The sequence below is a fragment of the Rhea pennata genome, chromosome 13 (assembly GCF_028389875.1).
Source record: "Rhea pennata isolate bPtePen1 chromosome 13, bPtePen1.pri, whole genome shotgun sequence".
Classification (NCBI taxonomy): domain Eukaryota; kingdom Metazoa; phylum Chordata; class Aves; order Rheiformes; family Rheidae; genus Rhea; species Rhea pennata.
Window position 1 is genome coordinate 10,755,791 of NC_084675.1, and position 18,441 is coordinate 10,774,231.

Here is an 18,441-nt window from a genome sequence, read left to right on the forward strand (position 1 = left end):
TCCAGGTAATTGGTTCAGAACTATATTCCAGTTTTCAAACTTCTCCATAGTCCTCTTTGTGATCAGCTTTTTAAAATCTTTATATATAAAAAGATATTATTACCATAAAGATACTATAACTTACTATTAACAGGCCCCAAAAGAGCTATGAACTGTTCTTATCTACTAATGAGGGGTAGTCACAGCTTTAAAAAAATGCCTTGTTATAGAGCAAGACCTTTTCTTAGAGAAAGAAAAAAAAAAAGGAAAAAATGAAACCTTCTGTGCATGCAATAGTTCATGGCCTTTCCTGCTTTCCTGAAATGCAGAAATCTTCCAGCAACTCTTACTTCCCCATTTCTTACAGAGAAGAGTCAAGGCTAGAAAAGCTGTGACACTCTTGAGTAAAAGGGTGAATAGTTAGCATCACAAACACTGGTATTTTGAGTATCAATCTGAACATAAGGTGCACATTAGTACTTACACTTCTTACAGACATACTGGCTTCATGTACATTAAGATGCTTTCTCACAACATTTTCCATTATTGCTAGGCAGTGGATCAGTGCTATGCCCAGTTATGCAGTAGTGCGGGCAGAGTGCTTCAGAGTATTGCACAGCAGCTGCTGCTGAGACCCTTGGCTGTTGTGGCAGTGATGACCAGGAGGACGTGGAGATGGCTGGGGATGGAAGAGATTTGAGAAGACATTTCACATCAGAGGCCTAAGTAACCTGTGTCTTTTAAATTGTTAGTATGTATGGTAAGGGGAGTCTGCCTAGGAAAAGATGAAACTTAAACAAAGCTTCTTTTTTTTTTTTTTTCTTCCTCTTTAGTTTTCTTAGCCAAGCTTGGGAGCTCATCACTGGGATTGCAGCTCTTGGCTTCTAGCCTGCTGAACACATGGGTTTTACATTACTGTTTTTGCTGTTATAGTCCATTTTGGAGTTTTCCAGCCTGATTCTATTCCATCTCCAAGGCATTTCCTGGTTTGGGGCATTTTTTGTTTTTGTTTGGTTTTCTGTTTGGTTGTTTTTTTAGCTAAATAAATCTGTTACCAGAGATTGGTTAAAATTTGCACACTCATGTGACTAGGAAGAGGAGTAGCTTGAATGCACACTTTGAGAAAGAACGTATGCTGGAAATTTTGCAGGGTCATACCCTTTTCCTGAAAGTCTCCCTAACATGGTGCATGGATAGCAGCTGCCAGAAGGGGCTTCTTGCTCAGCCTCCTACCAGAACGCCTGAGGATCTGATCAGTGCAGCACTATACAGCCACCCCTTCTGCACGCCCACCTGGGTGCTTGCCTGAGCCCGTGGTGAGCTAGCTCAGGAAATCGCACTGGCTGAAAACTTCTTGCTTCTCTGAGCTGGCCCAGCCAGGGCACTAGGACAAGCATCCATGATGATGCAAAGGAAGGGATAATAATGCACAGCCAGAGCAAACCAGGCAGGACGGTGGCAGCCCTAAATTAGACTGACTTAAGCTTGCAGCTGCTGGATCAGGAAAGCAGTGAATGGCAAAAAGAGTTATAGATCTGCAGCCTGGAGGGTTGTCTAGCGGGGAAAGGCAGCGGAATAAGAAGGTACAATGAAGATCTTTCATTTCAGTAAATCCTGGAGTAACACAGCAAAGAAATGGACAAGTAGAGACTGAAGGACTAGTTGGAATCTAGTTACTTTTAGAAAAATGCAAGAATTCATTAGCCCTCAGCAAAATCATTGTTTAGGTTTAGCTCAGCTGGTTAGAGTGTGGTGCTCATAATGCCAAGGTTGTGGGTTCAATCCCCATACAGCCACTCGTTTGAGGGTTGGACTAGATGATCTCTAGAGGTCCCTTCCAACCTTACCAATTCTATGATACTCTATGATGCTTTTCAGATGGGCACATAACAGCCAGAGGACTGTCCTCATAGCTGTCAGGAGCAAAAAGAAAGTTAATGCATTGAAGGAGACGGACAAAACTTGAATTTTAATATCAGACCTGCTGAAATTGCTGGGGATTCTCCAGCAAAATGACAGGAAAACAGAGTTGAAGGCTATGCAATGATGAAATCCACATCAGCTCTCCAAAGTCAATAGGATGATAAGGAAAATGCTGTTATTGTGGCAGCCAATCATAAAAGCAGAATGAAAAGTAACTGGGAGATTTGATTTGTGAATAGGTGAAAAGAAAGGGTCAAAGAGCTTCAACAAAAACTGTGTGCGCAATCTTCCCCAGGGCAAAGCCAAGGAACACCACAAAGACAAGAGACAGTACTGACTCAGCACAGTTCACAAGTGTATGTAGGCAATAATGTGAGCCAGCTTCACTGTTAAATTTTTGCTCCAAGTTACTTAAACACTTTCTATCCAAGCAGGAGTTCTGGCTCTGCCACAGCCCATGGCCTCTTCCAACTCTCTACTATTGCAAGGCTGTTTTTCATTTTCTTCATCTTAGGATTTTTCATTGACAGAAGAAACAAATGAGCACAGAGGGCCTCAGCTACTGCTGATATGTCTCAAACTGAAAATACAGGCTTCTATTTCTGATTTTTTCTGTTCTAAGCCTTATATTTTTAAGCAAGGGGTTAAGGGAAAGAGGAAGTTAAACTACATTTACTGTCAGTTCCACGGAGGACACAGGATTGCAAAAGATTTCCAAGAAATGCCAGCCCAACCAAGTCCTGAGCACTGGAGATGCTTTCCACAGCTTCAGTGCTGAGAAGCAGTGATTGGGAAGGAATCCCCTGTCAGCTCAGAGTGAGCTCCTCAGCGTATGCTGAGTGTAGTTTTCACAGAATCAGTGAGGTTGGAAGAGACCTCTGGAGATCATCTAGTCCAACCTCCCAAAGATTTCCTGCTGCTGGTTCCACTGGGGCTTGAACCCAGGACCTTCAGCATGTAAAGCAGATGTGATAACCACTACACTATCCCTCTTCTAACATGAATGACTGTGATGAGCTTTCACAATTGAAGCAGCAGCCAAGAATGCTGTTTAAAGGAAGTTGGCTAGTTTTCTCTTCATGTCACATTTAGATACCAGAAAAGTCACTGTCAGGTTGGTTTCATGCATCTCAGAGCTAATGAACAACCCCCTCAAGTAAACACCACTTTGACACACCGGTTGTGAAACTGCGCAAAGTCTCCTTGGCATATGACCGAGTCCCAGAGGAATGCCAGACTGCAACTTCATATGTGCCGCTCTCCACTGCTGTGTGGTGGAGAGGAAGCTCAGCTGGGCTGGGCTGCCATCAGAAGCCAGTACAGAGCAGAGGGCAGAGGGAGCAAGGTAGTAACGGGAAATGCATCGTCTCCACGGTAAGGACAGGAGATGACCCCAAGGAGGTAGGTGCTGCAGTGCTCTCCCCCATGCAGTCCAGCCCACTCCTAACACAAGTGGAAGAGCACGTGGTTCTCCAGATGCCAGCAGAGCCCCACAGGTTACCACTTTCATCTCCGTTAATGCTTTCTACCCATAGTCAAGGCCACGCTGGCCTGGTTTTACTGAATCTCTGTGAAATGGGTTATACAGAGACCTCCAACACATTCCTGTTTCCACATCATGGGGTAAAGCACTGAGGGTGCAACAAACAGTTGTCACATGCAGGGGAAATCACAGTGTAGCACACGTGTGGGAAAGAGCCTTTCCTGTCTGAGCTCCTCCTTGTAAAACCTCAAAACAGAAAGAGCAGTCAGTGCTCAGTTCCTAGGACAGCAACCAAAGGAGAAGAGGCATACAAGGAAACAGTATCTCATACTGAGTAATGCTAAGAAACTCCCTTTGAAGTTGGCATTCGGTTTTCTTTCCAGTCAGACCCAGAAATGGAAATAAATCATAAGCAGGTTTTCCGTAAGCCTCTTGGACAGTGGTTCACATCCAATAGGAAGTTGCACAAAATCTCTCCAGTTTCATATAACAGAAAAGGTAGAGAAAAAGGAGAGTTACTAAATACGAGATTTAGTTCTTACAAAGCACGTTTGCACAGTGCCTTCTCTTGCACAATCCAGCCACACTTGTGCACAGCCATTTGCTGCACAGCAGTGACGCTCCAGCACTGGTTTCCACACTGCTGCAAGGGAGCCCTGCACAGCTGGCTGAGGACTCGCCTGCTGGAGAGGGGACACAGCAACACTCTTCTTAGCTTTGTCTAACCTCTTTTTTTGATTAAAGAACACTTGGTTCCTATTTCACGAGAGTTTATTTTGTCTTTATATTTTTATCCTAAAAACAATGTGTTTTGGTGAGAAGCCTTAGCAAAACAGGATTTGAGAAGGGAAGAACATTAACTCAAGGCCAGCCAGGCCTCTTTTCCTCTAACAGAGAACAATAAGAAATAAAAAAGGTCACTATTTTGAATCAGAAAAATTACATATAGGATAAAAACAGATGCCTTAGTGGTTTCATATATGAAAAGTCTTCCAGAAATATCAGAGGAAGAAGTGTGACACAGGCCTTTCACAGTGGGTTTTTTCTCTCCTCTCATCCAAAGCCATCAGAAGGAATCTGCTCCCATAACACCCCCCCCAAATAACCATTAGCCTGTGTGACTGCATTCAAGCAGCACAGCAGAGACCTAGATTCAAGAGATACTTGATCTATTCTGACATGAACTCATCTCTCAGATGAATGCCTTAATTGCTATGGGATGGGTGTATCTTTTGATTTTGAAAACAGATCATCCAGGCATCAAAGAAAACACTAAAATAATCATCAAATACATCCTGTCTCACAGTAAGTGAATTTTTGACCAAACCAAGTTCATCCAGCTATCTGAATAGCTTCAATTAGAGCACTATGCTGCTTCAAGGCACTCAGTCACAGCTACTGCTGAATGCTCTTCCAGGTCTACCATTAATGTATTATATACATGTACCAAATGAATAAAACTGAGCTTCCTGCCTATCTAGTGGCAGTGCTCATTTATTGTTCAGAGAATCTGCACCAACTCCTGTCTCAGAGGCATTCAAGAAGCAGCTATTCATTGTTCATCCTGTATTTACATATAGAAAAAACCCTTCCCAGTCATTGTTCAGGACCAAAGCATCCGTAGGACAAACTAAAATGTAAGTGCAATTGCACTGGAGATATCTGCTATTCAAATCAATGGTAGACAGGTCTTTTTGGCTATGGATGAAGTAGGTTAAACTAGCCCAGCTGCTTATCACCACCTTTCCTGTTCCTTCAGACTGTTCCTTGAATCTACCAAAATGGGCCACGTTAGTTTAACAACAGAGGGTTCTTTTAAGCTGTGATTATTTTGAGAGACCCCAACAACAGATCAGCTACATGTGGAGTTAGAAACCTAAGCAGACAGCAGCAAGGGTGAATGTGCATGCTGGGGGGAAGGGGGGGGAATCTCTTCATGAGCTGCTGGATCAACACATTAGTCCATGTGCCAATTCCTGTTTCTACATGTTATCAGAGCAGCAGAGCAACCCTTGTGCCTGGGATTTCCCATCAGGAAAGCAGCACTTAGAAAGACCCATTACAACTCTCAACTGTTGCACCAGCCTTTAATGGCTTGAATGGGTCAGATACTATAGCGCAAGCTGGCAAACCCAAAGTGCAGAGCAGAACAACCAGCACCTTGGTTGCAACCACTTTGTTTCCATCGGAGCCTCTGTCTTGAGGAAGGCTTACTCGGCAATAAGTTTCAGATAAAACACTTTCTAACTACTTCCAAACAAAGTACTTGAGCAAACCCATTTACTGACCAGCCTCTAGAAGCCAGGCAGCCCAGCAAGATTTCATTGTGTGCAGCTTTCTTAGTCAAGAGGTCTTTCGTGTGTTCCTGTAAGATTTGTCACACCCTTTGTACTCCCCAACCCTGCTCCCTTGCGGTACCGGGAACTGCTCGGCAGCAGCACTGAAAGCCACCCCCAGCAGCAGGAGCAGAAAGGCAGAAAGCACTCATGGAGTCATCCTCACCCCTAGGACAGCCACTACAGTAGAGCTGCAGCAGGAGGAAGCTTCACAGAACTTGCAGGTGTGTCCCCTCTCTCAGAGGAGACACTGTTTTCTCCTAGTTTGGCAGGAACAGCCTAACGCAGCTGCCATTATTTAATCACAACAGTGGAGCAGAGGGAGGAGTGAAACTGCTTTAACTCTGCCAGAGCCTCTGCAGTATAGCTCTCTACTTTGACTCATGCGGGAGAGACACATTACCCTCCAGACCTGAGCAGTGACGGGCCAGCATCAATTGCCCTGATCCTGTGGCCATGGGAGAAGTTGGCCCACCTGGTGTCAGGCTGACACTGCATTTGTTCATTCTACTAGTACCACATTCAAGACACTTGCAGACCAGAAGGCTGAGAAAACACATGTATCTGTGCTAGGTCCCACCAGGCACGTGGGATGTCAAACAATGCAGCCATCTGTTTACAAGGAAGGAGCCTTAATGATGAGAGGTCCTATGAAACCCAACTGGTAAAGAGCTATGGCATTAATCAAGAGAGGATGATGCACAGAGATGGCCATGCTTTGCTATTTCAAGACTTCAGTGGTACCATTGGTATTCCTATAACACAGCAGTTAGAGGTACCTTAGAAAAGTACTACTGGTAAATCTGCATCATGGATTTTCCCAACATTGTTATATCTGCACCACAGTGGAATAAATTTGGTTCAAAAGCTCTTTAGAAATGCCAAATGCCAGCACTTAATGGTGTTCATAGTCCCTGTCTGTTTGTTTCAGAGATCTCATGAAATCATACAGCTTTTTATCTCAGCTCCATATTTGCCCTCAGTTATGAAGTCTGACACACCGGCTCGTTTCTGTCTCATTCCTTTGCAACAAGGACAGTGACACAAAAGGTGAGAAATCTTCTAGCAAGTGCCCAGCCTGCAGAGCCTTCAGGAAGGCACTGCAGGACTCCAGTACACCGAGTGGCTGCTTTCTAGCTCTCACTTATTTGCGCGTGAGGCTAGATTTCCAAAGTGGCACTTCCAAACCTTGCTCTCCTGATATGTGGTAGACACAGGGGCACAATTTCACTGTATTTGACCATAGCAGGTTTACGCAGACTTGAAGCATATTCTCTAGACGTACGTTACCTTCATAAAAATGGGGTCTGTGATGCAGCTAGCCTCAGCCCCCAGAGCCAGTATCTCACAGTGTTGCTCAAGCACAGCCCTTCCTAGACCTTCACATTTGCAAGCACTCCAGTAATACACTTACAGAGTATTTGTCATTTTAGCTAACAGTCTCTTTCTCTCCTTAGAGACAAGCAGCAATCAGAGCCCAGCACATGACTGTATCACAGAAGGAATTTGAAAGCAAATACTTATTTCAGTCATCAGAATAACTTCACAGTTAAAATACTACACAACTCTGCCCCCTTTTAGTGTCCTCACCACTCAGGAGCGGTGAATCTGGGCAATTCATGAACTACACAGGAAGCCCACAAGGATTGCATCCCCTCTCCCACTTGGGGGATGGGGAAGAACCCTGCACTGGAAGAGGAGCTAGCCATTAAACAGAGCATGAGCAATGCAGCTCCCGAGAAGCAGGTTTTCACACGCAGTTCAAGAACCACATGTGGTATTAATAGCTGTTTTGACCAAACCAGACTGATCCACTTCCAGTACAGTTCTCCCTCCCACCCTGCAGCACTTGAACTTTCTCCTCCCTGCTTGTCCTCTCCCGCCCACACCCCGTGAGAGTTTGTCTGTCTCCTGTGCTTCAGAGGCTGAATTTTCCTGGAGTCAAACTCTCATAGCTATGGCCAGTGGAATGTATGCTGGAATGTGGAAAATTCCTGACTTCCTAAAGCACAGTGTATCTGGCCAAATGTGCCTTTTATAGCTGAACAAGCCTTGCATGACAAATATGTCTGTGAGCTGAGAGTCTGCTATAGTTTCTGGCAGGACAGCAAGAAAATAGATGGGTGAAGAAAAAGATGTTTTTCACACAAACTTTAATTAGTGACTAGTTCTAAGAGAGCATTTACCATTCAAAAAGAAAATATGAAAAACCTTTATATGAGCATATGACCCAGGTAATCTCTCTCTGTAAAATAACCTCTGCAAAACAAAGCAGTAGCACGATGGTATTTTAATGTAACCTCCACTGTACCTGTGGAGTCAAAGGAGCTTTGCTTCTTTAAAAATATTGTCTGATGATTTGGATTCAGGTGGAATGAAGACATCATGATAAAGGACTTTTCTGTTTGGAGCAAGCAATAAAAGCCATTTTAATTTTTATGCTGACTCTGCAATCTATTTAGAGAATATGAAATAACTGCAACTGACTGACAGAGGATAGGTTTTCCAATGGTTTAATCACTTGCTTGTACACTGGGAAGTTTTCAGGGAGGAAGGTTTCATTCCTGAGAAGGGATAACAGACACAAAGGCAAATGGGTAGGTCTTCCCCTACTACAGGAAAAAACTTTCCTTATAATATGAAGTGTGCTGTTTTCAGAATATGATTACTTTGGCAGCACATGTCATATTTTACTTGCAGTAGCACATATGCTGGCACAACACTACAAAAATTGTATGCGCCCAGTACATGTTTGGGTTAAAGTATGAGAACAGCCTTAACAAACGAGAACAGAATTTCTGAAAATAGGGAAAATGTGCAAAAGGCAACTACAGAGTGATACTCGCTCAGTTGTAGCTCTTGGCAGCCAGTGCTTTAGGACTTCTTAAGCCAATGGTTGCATTAGGACTGATGTGTTAATGATCCTTGCTGGCCTTCTCTTCCATTAATCTGCCTAATCACTTTTTGAACACATTTTTGTTTTGGCACCTAGAACATCCTGTGCCAATGAGCTCCACAATTCACTTTTACATTGCATGAAAAAATACTTCCTTTACCTCAATCATTTCAATGGGTACGCCCTGACTTTTATGTAATGTTATTGTTCTTCTTGTTCTTCTCTGTGCCATTCATAGCCTTCATTAAAGCTCTCCTCATTAGTGTCTTTTCCAGGTTGAAGTTTTATCTATTGGATCTCTCTCTGCAGAAATGCTCTCTCCTATTATGTTAGCCTTCTCTTTATCTTTCCTAGCTGTACATTACCCTTCCTGACTCAAAAAAGGACTAATCAGACCGGATTGAGCAGACTGTGTATAGTATTCAAGATATAACTGCAACCTGGATTTACTCAGTGACAACAAAGTTTACTGCCTTGTTCTTGTTTTTCTTCCCCACATGTCCTAGCTTTCTTATTCAGCTTCTGAGCTGTTGCTGAGCTTATATTTTCAGAAGTCTATCCACAGTAGCCTCAAGCTCTTCCCTCAGAGGAAATAGGTCATTCAAAGTCTAGATTTATGCCTATATAATGAGGGTTATCTTCCTCCTATGGACATTTATCAATACTGAACATGACCAACCATTCTACTGACCAGTCGCTGAAGTTCACATTAGCGGCTTGCGCAGACATAAGATTGCAGACACTTAAGTACTGGGGACAGGTGACTTAGCTGCACTAAAAGGCTTTGAAATCCTGCAATTAAAATAGAGCATACCCATTCTTCCTTGACATGTCAACATAGCACACATACACAGAGTGCTACCTTTTCTTCGTTAGTGATTAGTATACATACAATACAGTAAGTCCAATAAGGCACCAGCAGCGCAGAAACTGAGGCTCTTCAGTTCAAGCACAGCCAGAGGGCCAAAGTTCTAGCAGCCCTGGGACTGTACCCTCTGTTATAAGCGGTTAAAAGCTGGTGGAGGCCACCTATATGGATGTGCATACACAGAAGTAGAAACATTGTAAAACACTGGAGTAGGCTTGGGCTTTGCCTAAATATCTGAGGTTCCTAAAGATGTGCCAAATCTAACCAAAAGAAATGGGGCAGCTTTGAAGTTGGCTCAGCTGCTGGGGCATGGAAAATATAAGTAGACAGCAGTTGGTTAATTGATTTCCTCATTCCTAACTGCAAACACCATTCAATTTTGTTTTACTGCATAACAATATAATACAGTTAAAGTTATGCGTAGTAGAAGCACACACCTTTGTCACAAGGCTTCTTGGCAGATCAGTTAGTTAGTATCAATACAGCACTTTGAAGACGTAAAGCACTAGGAGAGTGCTCCTTGTTATCCTCATTGCTCCTTACCATCAGTTGTGCAATGCAAAGGCTAATCTTCGCCCTTTACCCAAGGGGAATGTGCTGCAACCATTGTCAAAAGTTGAGTCCCACAGGGCCTGGACTGGGGACATGAAAGACTGAAAGATGGATTAGGCTCAGCAGCAGCACAAGCTCCTGCAGAGTTAAACTTCAGAAGGGGAAGAAAGCCTCAAGTATGTAAACGGCTGCCAAGCAATGGAAGACTGTTCACTGTGGTTATGGAACAAATATTTCTATATACAGATTCCTCGGGAGAATGGCCTTAAGCTTGGGAAAAAGTAAGCAAATCCCTTTTATGGAAACCAACCAGAACTGATTCAAGAACTGCTTCTATATAGCATTTTATAACTGACTTTGTTCCTGCATAAGCAATTAACGTAAGTGCAGTCCAGTAAAAAAGTTTGCTCCATGAACTTTAGCTAGTGGATAGACGCAGAACAGGAAGCTGATTCCTACTGATACTTCAGCAAGTCTTTGCTCTAAAATAGTATTTGCTAGACTGTTTTGTCCTGTCCCCTCCCTTCCTAAGTTGAAGCATTTGCTCTTGCCCTCCACGTCTCCTGAGACAATAATATATTCTGTTGTTGAGTTTTTTGTAGCCTTCACTGCTCTAAAGGGAGCAAGTTTTTAACTTACAACTTTAGAAGATCTGGTTATGTAGGGCTTAACATTAATCTGAAAGGGCAAAGCAGAAAAGTTAGATGGTCCCCTCATTTTTGCCTGTAAGAGTAGAATAGTTAAAGCCAGAGAGATTTCAATAAATGCAGATAGAAGTTAAAAGACAAAGCCTTTTCCATGCAGAAAACTTCCATTAGTATCAAATGGAATTGCACGCCAGAGACAGAGTAAGAATACATCCCCTAGAGAGTAACTACTGGTACTGTAACCTGAACTGGAAATACATACAGATGTAAGAACTTGCTTATCTATAATTTTGTTTCCCATTTTGCTTTTACCCATTGTCTCGCACACTTCAGCCAGAGCTACAGATCTCCTTTAGCTCCTAGGGAGTGCTGATCTGTGGGGGAGCATGGCCAGGGTTAAAGAAAAATCGGCCCCCTGTGATAGCCCACAACAAAAGTCACTTCTACCGTCTCTCTCAGGACTGACTTCTCTTTTCTGTAGATGTTTGGGCAGGGGGCTGATTCTGACTCTGATTCTCTGATTAACTTGTCACATCTTCTCAACACATGAAACTGTTCAGTGAATTGCAGCAGGGATGAGGTAAAAACATAAGCCCTTCAGTTTAGGCACTGTGACCCCAAATTACAATGATTATTCATCTTATCTTAGTGACTGATACAGCAATAACAAATTTTTCATGCTAGCTTCAGGCACAAAAGAATATTTGAGTGCTATACTCAAAAGCAGCATGTCAGAGTATGGGAAAGACTTCATTTCACTCTAAATCACTCCTGTCCACAAAGACTCAGCATGAAACAAGGAATACAAAAATATTTGCATTCTGTTAGACATTCCTGTGCAAGGTCTAATTACTTAAGGTCCAACATCAGCGTATATCTTTCACTCCCCTGGAACAATGCAAGTTTCACTATCTAGCAGTTTCTTCCTCATCCTGATTGCTATGAACCTCTACTAACACTCATTACATTCTTCCTATTTTGATGCTGGTATCTTAACGGTATGATTGGAGAGCAACTAGCTGTGTAATAGTACTATTGTATTTTTGTAACACACCATTTCCCATTGACAGGTAAGTGAAAGGCACTCAGGAAAGAGTCAGTGAGTTACTCAAGGTCACCCAGCAAACAAGCAGAGAAACCAGCAAATGAACTACCTCTTCAGAGTCCCAGCAAAACGGGCTTTCCACCAAGGCACACTGCTTTCTTTAGTGACAGCTAAAATGTTATCTTTAGTGAAAGATCAGCAGTGATACTAGACAAAAACAACACCAATTTGAGACAAGCACAAAAATAAAGAAGTGAAAATGCAATTTCTTTATCAAATGCTGAAAGCTGTCATGTTCATGTTTGCATATATCCTCCCTGCTGAACAGTCATCCAAAGAAACTGGAATAGCTTCATTTTTGCAGACTTCAGAATAATTTTATATATTTACCTCTTAGGCTCTTGTGGAATTCATAAATCATACTTAATGAGAAGTATTAGCACAGACTTACTGCAATTACATGATGAATATTTGATTTCTGGCTTACAGCCTGAAAAATACATAGATTTCTGTGATCTCTAGAAAGGTAAAGATGAAACCTCATGTTTTAATTAGTAGGGGCTAATAGCTTTAGCTCACTGCAACGTAAAGGCCTTCATTTCTTCAAAAAGCTTTCCAACCCGTCTGAAAGGCTGCTGTGGTATTAGCCTTGAGTTATGTATCAGCTGATGAAGTAATGGCAGCCTTTCTAAAGAGCTATTGCTTTCTCTAAAGAGCTTCTATTCTGCTGGTCGAGGGGAAAAGCATTGCTTCTACATGACCAGCCACGCATCCTCTGGTTACACTGGGGCAAAACTGCTAGTGTAGGCAGAGCTCAGCAGGTTCTACCACTGCACCTAGGCAGGATAAAACCCCTGAATCCGCCCATATTTCTTTGTTACCACCACCGGAGCTGCCGCAACACTATTAGGAAAAGATGGATGAACTGAATTTTAAATGCTGTGTGAATCTGAATAGACTTTTAATAGAAATACTTAGATTTGTATAAATTAAGTATGGCTAACCAGCAGAACAACAATTAAAAAAGGCCTCTATTGATAGTGAGGGATGACATTTCCAGTTAATCAAAGTGAGCAATGTATGGCTTCTGTTAGGTCCCAAAGCCCTTCATTCTGGTAAGACCATAGCAGAGATGTCTTATTAACAAAAAATCCTGCATTCTGACAACAGGATGATGGCAATCAGGTTGCAGCAAATCACGTCATTCCTTTTTCTGTTAGCCCAGTTGGAAGGATATAAAAGATATCCTAAAGGATATAAAAGTTTTGTCCAAACAAATAGTTACTATTGACAATCAAGAAGAACCAAGGACCATGTTCCATGCTGTACACAAGAGATCCCGGTCAGAACATTTGAACACATTTGTCATAAGAGTGTGACTACATAAAATCACTTTGCTTACTGCCTTCACATGACACAATCACCTTCCCCATACGCAAGATCTTTCACTGCTTTTTGTCACACTAATTTCCTACAAACCAATCAAAACGCAGAAAGGGGATGCTAACCACCATCACTGGGTTGTAATCATCAAATAACTGTCATCTTGAAAGAAATGTTGACATAGTGGGTCTCAGTAGCTTTATGCTGTGTATATTTTCCAGGGTCTTCCTACAAAAGAAGAGCTAGCCCAGCACCCCTGAGTGCTTTGGAACACATGGGCTTCCTTTCTAAGAAAGAAATGAGTGCTGAGTGTTTGCAGACATTTCAGGTCACCATTGTATCATACACGGAAGCACACATGGCCAAAGCTATAAACCATAAACTATGAAAAGGGAAAGAAGATCTGCCAGGGTGAAGCGGCTTACATTCAGGCTACCACGCGCAATATAGCACACCGTGTCACTGGAATCATAGAAAAGAAAAGGTTAACAACAAAATGCTAATACTATCATGTCCCATTTTTTTACCATCAGGAATTATCACCTCAGCTCTCCATCAGGAACTTGGTATTGTCTTTGCCATCTCACACGAAAACAGCTGAATGGGGAAGCTCAGTCACTGCATAGTCATCCAGCAGATTATTGCTGCAGCAGATATTGGCTTCCTTAAATAAACCGCCTTAAGACAATCAGCAAAGCATCTATATAAACCACTCCCCTATTCAAAGTGAGAAGGGCTTAAAGTACAGGCAGGGAAGGAAAGCAGCCAGCACACTCAAGGAAATGCAACTACTGTTTTCCTGCTGGATAGTAAGAAATCCTGCATGGTCAGCTACACAGCACCCTCTCCTGTCAGCAGTTCACATGAGCCATATTTGAAAAAAAGAGATGCAGAATATCTAGTTTGGGAATATTCTCCCTCAGCAAAGCTCTCCATAGCTACTTTTGTGTAGTGCTGGAAGAACAGGTAGCTCTCCTGAGGAAAACAGCCAAAGTAATGCTAATTCATGTTACTTTTCATACTAGAATAATAGGTGAAATCTGATGTGATGAAAACAATGAAACAGTTGGAGCTAAGAGCAGCTAGACCCTCTTGAGGTTCAAAAACCAGCTCTTTGACTAACTCCCCTTTGACCAGATTACTGCTGCTGTCTAGGTTCTCATTTCCAGCTGTTAACTCAAGATTAGTAAATTACATTTTTGTCTCACTTCTCAGAGCTGTCAGGATTGTTCTGCTTTTAAAATTCTTTGTGCACTCTAGGACTGCTAGATGTACTACTGGGCATGACAGATGATGTTCAAGTTTCACATAAATCTTTCCAAGTCGAGGGCAAATCTCAATGCCACAGTGGTGGGCAAAGGAGCAACAAGTGTTGTTGAGTGATATGTTTGTGAACTTAAATGGGTCATTCTTCTGAAACGCTCTAAAAAAAATAGGTCATTCAGCAGGTCATTGCAGGGAACCCTCTTTCGCAGCAGAACAACTTGACCAGCACTCAGCGCTTTCCTACGGGTCATTAATAAAAATTCACAGGAGGTTACTAGGACAACTGGTGAAACAGCACAGGCCAAAACGCCAACAGCACCTTTTCTTCAACAAGCTGTTTATGCCCAGACAAAATTGAAGGGATGCCTGTTTGAGGAAAGAAACCTATTCAAGAATTTACTTCCCCAAAAGCCTCTCTCACATTAAGAAGGGTACAAAGGGGGAGCTACATATCTGTGACGCTTTTGGAGTCTTCAGTCCTATCAGATGCCCAACTAGACACAACTCTAATGCCCTCCCTCTGCAACTGGCAAGGACGTTGTGACCAACCCGAGGCCAACTGTAGCTCCATTCTCTGTTTTCACCCATTTCAGAACTCGAGTGAAGCCACAAATCCTGTTAGAACTCCAGGTAGTAAGAATGATAACATCTCATTAGCCTAGTGGCCCAGTCACCATGGTATGCTACCATCGTGCACTGCCTTAGCACCCTGCTACAATCCTCAGTACAGTGCCACGTCTCTGTTCTCATTCTCAAATTCCTCCAGAAGACTGAGCCTAGGAGCCTGAGATGCAGTCATGACCACAACTCTTCAGGAGGCCTGCACTCTACGGCAGTCACTAGTAAAAGAGAAAGAATTCTCACAGCCAGAAAAGGCCTAATTCCTGCCAAGGACAAGGGTGCTCTTGAGCCTCACTACTTCCAGAACTAACACAATGTTCAACTTCTCTCCACAACTGGTACATGCACACCAGGATTTTTGAGAGAAAGACTGCTGTGCAAATGCACTGTAGTTTTGATAAAATCAGTAAGAGAAGAACATGGCTGTGCAAAGCATAAGGCCTGCTGAACTAAAATTTGAATGGTGGATGTTGAGTAGAGAAATCTTCGGAGGATTTGCCTTTGACATGGAGTATATTTGTTTTTTGTTAATTAGGTAGCAAAGTAATAAACTTCGTGATGTGTCAACTTATTGGGAGTGTGTTTTGACTAGAAAGAAAATGTGCTTTGATGCAACTGATATAATTCATGAGAAAATATATGTTGACTTTGAAAATATTCATTATATAGCTACAGGAATAAGTGAAGATGGTATTACAATTTAATGTCATTGTAATGTAAAAAAAAAAAACCAAAGGGAGTTGTATTAAACAAAAGGATTAGAGCATCCTGAGTTTACTGGGTGGTGTCACATATTCCAAATAGTTAACAAAATCAGATGTAAATTAGCTGGTTTGGAGTTGAAGAGTTAATAAGGGTTCATGTAAGCAGTTCTCCAGGACAACTTGATGCTTGTAATCCATCTTGCTTCTATCATGCTTGTTTGTTAAAGCCATTGTTTGTTAGAACCGATTTTGATTTTAGCAATAAAGAGTGCTTGCATTTTGTTTTTTGCTGTGCAAACACAAATCCTTTCAATGACTTTTACGTCACTTTTTAGAGGAACAAACTCTAAAATTTTAACAAACCTAGCAAAGAAATTGGAAACTTTACTAAGCAATTCTAGAAGGCAACAGACAAAAAGGAAAAGCAGGCAGAAGCATTTTGAAGCAGAGGCACAGAACAAAGCTGCATCAGAAGCCCTTTCCAAAGCAATATTCAAGAGGGGGAAACTGCCTACACCACATAGCTTTCTGTATCACTGTTTCTGCTCGAGACTGGTCTGGCAATGCACTGGCACAGTAGTTTCAATGGGTTTTTAGAGCCTGCCAAGGCTTTGATTTCATTGTATTGCTTTGTAACATACTTGCATTTCATAGTGAAGAGTTCCCTTGCAAGGGAACTCTAAGAAGCACCATCTGAGTAAAAACAAGAACCATGATAACTGAGCCCACGTAAAATGAAAGCTGTCAGGAGCAGAAGCAGTTTAACCATAATCAGTATGAGACACAGCTAGTAAACTTCATAAAAAAATGACTTAATGCTGCTTATAACTTAAATATTTCTGACTAGGTTGTAGTAGCAAGTATCAAAATGAGAGCTTTGAAGGCCAAAGTGGAGCAGAGCTCATGTGAACAGCAATTAAAAACAGGCCAGTCAGTCCTAAGCACCACTCCAAGGAGGGCCCACGAAGAACTGCTGCAGGTGCAGGCTTGAAGGTGACCAGACTGGGAATGAAATACCCATAGGCAAATCCCCAAGACCAAGCAATTATTCCTCAGTGGCTTGTTGATTTACCAGTGGTCAATGATTCTTCACAAATTAGCTGTTGCTCAGCTCACTAAAACCACTTGTCCTTCAATAAGTTTAAGGGATTACACTGACTTCCTTTGCCTGACAGTGGATTTTCCTCACAGTAATTACATGACATACAATTACAGAAAAACATTTGTGCAATCATAGCTCACATGATAACCACTACAAACTTCAGCAGGGAATGTATATGAATTCTAGTCAGAGCTAGGCTGATATTTGTAATCTAATAAAAACTCATTAAGTCCAGAATTTTGATAAATTAATAGCAAAAAAAAAAATTTTTCACCTGCATTTCATGGAAAAAATAACTGTTATGCATATACTGAGGCAGCCTTAATAGGTCACATTGGAGGCTCAAATTTAAGATCTAATTGCCACTAGATGGCATTATGTCAGTTACTAATCTATGTTAGAATTAGTTGCTTTAAAAAAGATATCCCTCCCTTTGCTAACATAGTACTTCACCATCATGTTTGCTTTCCATTTTTAAATCAGCTTAAAAAAAAAAAAAAAAAAAAGCACAGAGGGGAAAAAAAAGAACTTTAACTAAAAATACACCATCTGCCAGAGGAAATCTAGCTCAATTCTGTCACATCTACAACCAAACCAGGTTAATAATTAGAATCACAGATGGTTTCTTTATATAAATATGTGCATTTCCCCACAGTGACTCTTTCAGCTGCTTCCCGAAACTGCTGGCACTGCTTTACCTCGTTTCCTAGGTGATAGTTGTGTCTTACACTCAGCCTGGACATTATGCAGCTGGAGTGGATTTCAGAAGATGTCATCATCCCCTGCCTGTGGCTGCTTCCAATACCAACAAGGGATGCAGTTGTGCACAGTCATGTCTGTACCAAAGAATAGCAACAGATGGATATTAATACATTCTCTTTCAGCTGGCCTTTTTTCCCCCTCAGATGATCAAATTTGCTGAAGAGTACTTCTGACTTGCCCAAATCCCCTGATAAGGCTAAGCAGCAAGTATTGTGGCAGCCTCGGCATTATAGACTGAAATCAGAGGAATGAAAATGGAGTTTGATCTTTCTGCGGCATTCAACAGTAACAACTGGAATAAATCACTGAAATACAAAGAGCAAAAACATTGTGGGGTCACATGCTTGTTCTCCCTGTGCAGTTGTGTCTCAGAATCTCCTAGATTACAAGTACTATTTCCTAATGATATCTCCAGACTCACTTGGGATAAACAGTTGAGCTGGATTCTTCTCTTATTATCAGCAGTGAAACATGCTTCAGATCAAACTGCAAACCTGGCTGCAAACCTATTGCTACCACTTTGAAAACAGGTACCTGCTGCCTTCCAAGAAGCTCCATGTGCATCAGGCCTGCTAAACAACAATACAGAGAACAGAACTCACTTCACTTCTTTCAGACTGAGCAAGGGTTTGGCCTGAGTTTGATAACCTAAAGCAGTTTAATTAATTATTTTAAGTTATAATGATTAAAAGCATGCTGTATTCTGTAGCACAGAATAAAGCTTCTCATGAGCTAACTCCGGTTACGGCAGTAGGGCTTAGCATAGGCTAGACTGGCCCACATAGAGCTCTAAAGTACTTAGACCAGACTTCTGTTGATAATCAAACGATTCATACCCATTTACAACACAGGCTGAAAGACTGACATTAAAAAG

General features: G+C 41.9%; 1 non-coding gene across 1 annotated transcript; it reads right to left on the reverse strand.

Annotated features, from left to right (window-relative positions):
• Positions 1 to 2,822: 2,822 nt before the first annotated feature.
• TRNAV-UAC (transfer RNA valine (anticodon UAC)) lies at positions 2,823 to 2,892 on the reverse strand. Its single transcript has one exon. It is a non-coding gene; the product is annotated as a tRNA-Val (tRNA).
• Positions 2,893 to 18,441: the final 15,549 nt, after the last annotated feature.